This window comes from Phyllostomus hastatus, unplaced genomic scaffold (genome assembly GCF_019186645.2).
Source record: "Phyllostomus hastatus isolate PE091 unplaced genomic scaffold, TTU_PhHast_1.1 phas_scaffold_21, whole genome shotgun sequence".
NCBI classification, from domain to species: Eukaryota; Metazoa; Chordata; class Mammalia; order Chiroptera; family Phyllostomidae; genus Phyllostomus; species Phyllostomus hastatus.
The window spans coordinates 19,219,826-19,225,825 of NW_025334017.1; positions in this window are offsets into that span (position 1 = coordinate 19,219,826).

Consider the following 6,000-nt stretch of genomic DNA (forward strand, 5'->3'; position numbering starts at 1 on the left):
GCTGAATGTGGCTAATCTGGCCAGGTCTCGGAAAACCAGTAGAGTGGGGCCTGTTGAGAACCTGAAAGGGAGGCAGAAACTGCATTGGAAGGAAGCTGACTGCAGACACCCCTCCTAAGCTACAGATGCTAAATGGAAGGGGAGGACCACGGAGCCGGCTCGGCTCGGGTCCCAGCTCTGCCACGCCCTAGCTATTGACTCAAAACCTTCTAACATTACTTTGCCTGCATCTGAGGTTGTCTTAATGCCGATTATATACATCTGCATACATAAATTCTTATTACAGATAACAACAGTAAGCATGGTGATTATTAGTTACTCTCAACTGTGTGGATTTTTTAAAATATCAAATAATTCTCTGTTACTTTTAGTAGTTCTCAATCTTTATACTTTTTCTCTGGACTTACATTGTAGAAGTTCAACTTAACCACCTTTCATATCGTCTTAAGAATTTGTTCTTTTTTAAAGTGATTTCTCTAAAAAGGCTAAATTTGTTTGTCATTGTGAGCTTTCACTGTATTTCACCATGGATTTGTGGCAACACTTTGCTTCTGTAATGATTCGCCATGTATTATGCTTGTCCAAACATTCTAGATTAAAAACACATTGCAGTTTGCTAATAGGTATCGGGATACTTAAGCTGAGCCGACCAAGCGCCTTCGCAAAGGAGCGTATCGGACGCTGACGAGAGTGAAGATGGTTACATTCTAAGAAGGATTCGACCCTTGCCAAAGCTTGCATAGAAAATTACAATTACATAGGAAATTATCTTTCCTGTTTGGGATCAGATTTGGTTTTAAAAATTACTACCAACTTTGTAAACATTAAAATAGAAGCAATAAAGATGTGAAATTTCACACAGGGGATCTACAATATTTGGATAATTATAAGCATATGGCTACTTTACATGAGATCTCCATTAAAAGTATATTTACTAGGGCTCTGGGAAAACAGAGGTTCTCAAATTTAGGGTTTATTTACATGTACTGAGAATGTCATGTTTACTATCGATTTATCATAGTCCAGTGTTGCTTTAGAACTCTAAATAGTATTAGCTGAATGATTGTAGTGTCTGCTGTTTATTGCTCTCTTGTCTATTTGTCAATATGCCAGGTTTTATTGGGTTGGCCAAAAAGTCAGTTTAGTTTTTTTCTGTAAAATAAAGACAACACATTTTTCATTTTCATCAATAAGTTTATTGATTTGGATATTTTGAGTATATCGGCTATCTCCCACTGTTGGCTTCTAGTGGGTAGAGGCCAGAGGTGCTGTTAAACATCTTCCAATGCATAAGACAGCCCCACAACAAAGAATTAACCTGGCTAAAATGTAAATAGTACCAAGAAGCTTCATAAATCACATTTGACACATTTGGTCAGTCACAGCACCTTCATACACTGCACAAATCTTTTATTTTTGCTTCAGCTGCATTTTTCCTTTCCTGAAAGAATAAGCATAATACACCAAAAATGTTGCATATCTTCTCCATCTGCAGTATTAAAATGGCTACACAAAAATTCACCAATTTTGATAATTTTTTAATGCGTGCTAATATGACAGCTGTCACAATACAATCTAACAAAATTGTTTCAAATGAAGTTAAAGACAACTAAGCACTACTCGGGCCATTGTATGAACAAAACTAAACAAACATTCTAGCCAACCCAATACCTGTAAAAGAAATCACAAAGAACAATGAACTATCCATCAAAAGTGGTGCATAATTCCTTAATCACTTTATAAACTATTTCTTATATTTCATGGTAATATTTAAGGCACAAGAACACACTGACTAGCTGCAGTATATTCTGGTTAAATAGAAATGATTGATATGACTGTTTAATGTCATGTGCTTTTTAAAAACAATACCTTAATCTGTTTTTCCTAGGAATCACAAAAAATAAAGACAAATTTGTAGCTTATTGACTTAGAACTAATTAAATGAACCCTTTAAATCTGAGAAATGGTTGAAATTTCACTTTAAAAATTGGTAAATATGAGTTTGAAAAGTCAGTGTAAGCCCTACCTTCCCTCAAAAAGCCTTCTGTCCATGACTTTTCTTCTCAAAAGTTAAGATTACGAAATGCTACAGTTACAAGTTATAATGAATTAGCTTTAAAAGCAAAGTGCAGAGACCGAAAGTAGAACAGTGGCTGCCAGAGGCTGCGGGGCGGAGGGATCGGGAGTGAGTGTTTAATGGGTACAAAGTTGCAGTTTGGGGTGATGAGAAAATCCTGGAGTTTGACGGCGGTGATGAATGTATTTAACCTCACCGGACTGAACACTTAAAAATGGTGAACCACCTGGCCAGGTGGCTCAGTGGGTTGGCGTGGCACCCATGCACCGAAAGGTTTCGGGTTCAATCCCCAGTCGGGGCGCAGGAGGCAGCTGATCCATATTTCTCTCTCACATCGATGTTCTCTCTCTCCCCCCTCTCTCTTTCTACCCCCCTCTAAAATTAATAAAACTTGTCCTCAGGTCAGTAAAATAAATAAATAGCTTATTTATTTATTTTAAACTCCCACAGTCCCTCCCCCCACTGTTGTCCAAGTCCGTGGGTCATTCACACATGTTCTTTGACTAATCCCCAAAAGTACAAAGACTTAATAAAGCAGTTTAAGAAATACCCATTTGTAAATTACTATGCTTAAAGACAGAACTTTCTAGATGGCTTTGTTGAATGTTTCAGCTTTTTAATCCCTTTGCACAGGCTCTGCTAATAAAAATAACTGAGGATGAATTTATACCGACTTACCCAAATGTCAAGTGGGAAATTTGTATGTCCTTTTGGGATTAAAACCCAGTTCTCCTTCACCTCCTGGATTATATCCTGTGAGCTGTTCTCAACTCCTCTTCTTACTTTTTCCCTTAAATAAGATCATTTTAGTTTGTTTTCTGTTATTTCTACTTCCCTGATTCCTTCAGACTTTCTCTGAAGTGTGTGTGTGTGTGTGTGTGTGTACCTGCATTCTATGGGTTGCCTGTGTAAAATTCTAAGGGATGTGGTTCACTTTAAACAACAAAACAAAACTCTTCTTTAGAAGAATGATCTAACACTTATTAGAATGGCATATAGCTAGAAAACAGGGAATCGCTGAGGAACAATCTCATCCTAATTCCTTTGGAATAAATGGCTCTGTCGGCAAAGGTTTCTTGTATTAATTCCTTCGCCTGGGTGCTCACCTACTTCAACAGCATCTGTGGTTCCAGCAAAACAACGAGGAGAAAAGAGGGATGAAGGGGCAGTGAGTGGGGCTCTGGGGGGTGGGGGAAGGGGGTGCTGCACATTGCTGCTCTTCTCCAGAAAACCAGTCCACGGGGCCAGCCAGCCCTACGCCCCTGACCAGAGCCCCCAAACTTCCGCCAGGACAGGTTGAATTGACCTCATGACGGGTGGCTGAAAAAAATATGAAAGGCATCAACTCAAATGAAAGAAGGATGAAAAGCTGGAGTTAGTGCCTTCCAGGGCAGAGCTCACCCGACGAAGCCTGCCAAGCAAGTGAACGTTTCCTTACCAGCTGTCTGCAAAATGCACAGATGGACAAAAAGTTTACAAAATCCTCAGTATGCCACCAGCTAGGTGGATTGCCAGTCCTAAAGATTTATTTCCACTGCCCTGTGGTTACCTTTCTTTCACGCTGGAGATGAAAGGAAACCAGTAACTGAGGCCAGTTAATACAGGTTGCCATTCTCCCCCACAAAGCACTGAACGATCTTTCTTTTAAAAAATATATTTTATTGATTATGCTATTACAGTTGTCCCATTTCCCCCCTTCACTTCCCTCCACCCTGTACACCCCCTCCCACCCACATTCCCCCCTTTAGTTCATGTCCGTGTGTAATAAGTTCTTTAGCTTCTACATTTCCCATACTATTCTTACCCTCCCCTGTCTATTTTCTACCTACCATCTGTGCTACTTATTTTCTGTACCCTTTCCCCTCTCTCCTCCTCCCATTCCCCTGTTGCCAACCCTCCATGTGATCTTCATTTCTGTGGTTCTGCTCCTGTTCTAGTTGTTTGCTTAGTTTGTTTTTGTTTTTGTTTTAGGTGTGGTTGTTAATAATTGTGAGTATGCTGTCATTTTACTATACATGCTTTTTATCTTCTTTTTCTTAGATAAGTCCCTTTAACATTTCATGTAATAAGGGCTTGGTCTTGATGAACAGCAACTGGTTGAATGTGACTGTTTCATTCAAGACTCGGGAAACTCAAACACACAGACAGCAAATGTAACCTGGTTATTCCTTGCCCTCTCCCTCGCTCCCACCAAATCACTGTCTTTGAAATTCGTTTGAAAACCTCAGTCCATGCCATTTATCGTCAGGGTACAGGAATGTGACTTAGAACCAGGTAGTTGAATAGCTATCAGGAAACTGATTAATTTTAAAAAGCCCGTGGGAAGCTTTAGCAGAATGCCTACAAGAAGGGCCAGCTGTCTGGGTGCTGGTAAACTTCACTGCCTTGTAGGGACTTGCTTTCTTTAACACTTAACTGTAAAATGTCTGGAACCTGCATCCCACATAAGGAGAGAAAAACAGACTCTTTCCTGTTCCTGATATTTCTGGGGATCCTTGGAGGAGTGTGTTTATCCCAGTTCCCCTTTATCGCAATGCCCTGTTTATGCTGAATTCTTCACTTCTGCCGTCGCCCATCACTGTCTGCTCTTGCCGTCCTGCCTTGAATGCAGTCATCATCCCTTGGACCTCCGATTCCCCGCAGCACACGAAGCTGCCCTGTGTGACAGGTCGGTGGTGAAGGGGTAGAGGAGCTAGCCTGTCGTGTGGCCCGGAAGATGATTTAAAAGGCAATACCAGATCTCTTTGTTCTTCAACAGTCCTACTTTGGGACAACCTCTGAGACCTTCCTGCAGGCCACGTCTACTCTGCTTTCCCTGGCTCCGGCCCTGTCCCTCCCTGTCCTCCTTGGATTACCTTGGGAATCTTAAAATCCTTCTTCTTCACTGTACAAATCAAATCAGCTTCTGTGTATTCCCTCACTGGTGCTCACAAGGCATAAGACCCATGACAATGCCTTGCAGAGAAACCAGAGTCAACCACGATGCCTAGCCTCCATTCATTACATACATAAGCTTGCCAACACAATGAAATCTAAAGCTTATTTTTTTTTAATCGGCCCAAATTCTTGGCTCAGGCACCCTTATTCTGATCTGAAATATACTGCCCTATCTTTAAAAGAAAAAAAAATACAGACTCTGTAAAAATGTGTTTCTAACAGCATTTTTCTCTTCTTACTATTATGAGTATTTAATAAACCTCTTGACTCAGAAACTAATTTTTAAAACGTGACATTTAGAGTTTGTACAAACCAACAACGTGGAAGGAATTTTCTGAGGAAAGGAACACACGTGTAGCCTTCCAAGGCTTTTCGGTGTAGCATTTTGTGTTGTTGCTGGTGTTCTCGATGCATGCTAGCCAGCACATTGTCGGCCCGGCCACACCTCCAGCATGAAGATCAGTGTAAACCAGTGGTTAACTTCACTTTGGCTGAAGGGAAAACCCCAAACCAAGAGCTTCAGGGGAGCCTCTAAGTCTTCAGCTCACTCGGCTCGGTGTTCGTGTCACCATTCGGCTGGCCCGACTCCTTCAAGGCAAAGAGTGAGACCTGGGCAGGACAAGGCACGCACACCACCTCAGCCCAGCGCCATCACAGAAGCCAGCTTTTTGCCATCTTTTCTTGAGTTGCCCTGACTTGGTAGGCGAGAGCAAGGGTCAGAAGGCTTAGTTCAGAGTTCATTCTGCCTAGTTACACATGGCCCCTAAGAGAGGACCCAGCATGCACTTGCAGGGTTCTTGCACAACAGCTGTATTTGCATGGCACGGCCTTGGAAGTCCCTGGGGGCAATACCTTAGATTCCATATTGAAAACCTGATTCTTGAAAAAGAATTGTTTCAGAAGTTCACGCTCTAAATGTCCAGTAGGCTATATATCTCTTTTTAAAATATGTTTTTGCAATTTTATAGATTTTAGTATTTCCAGTA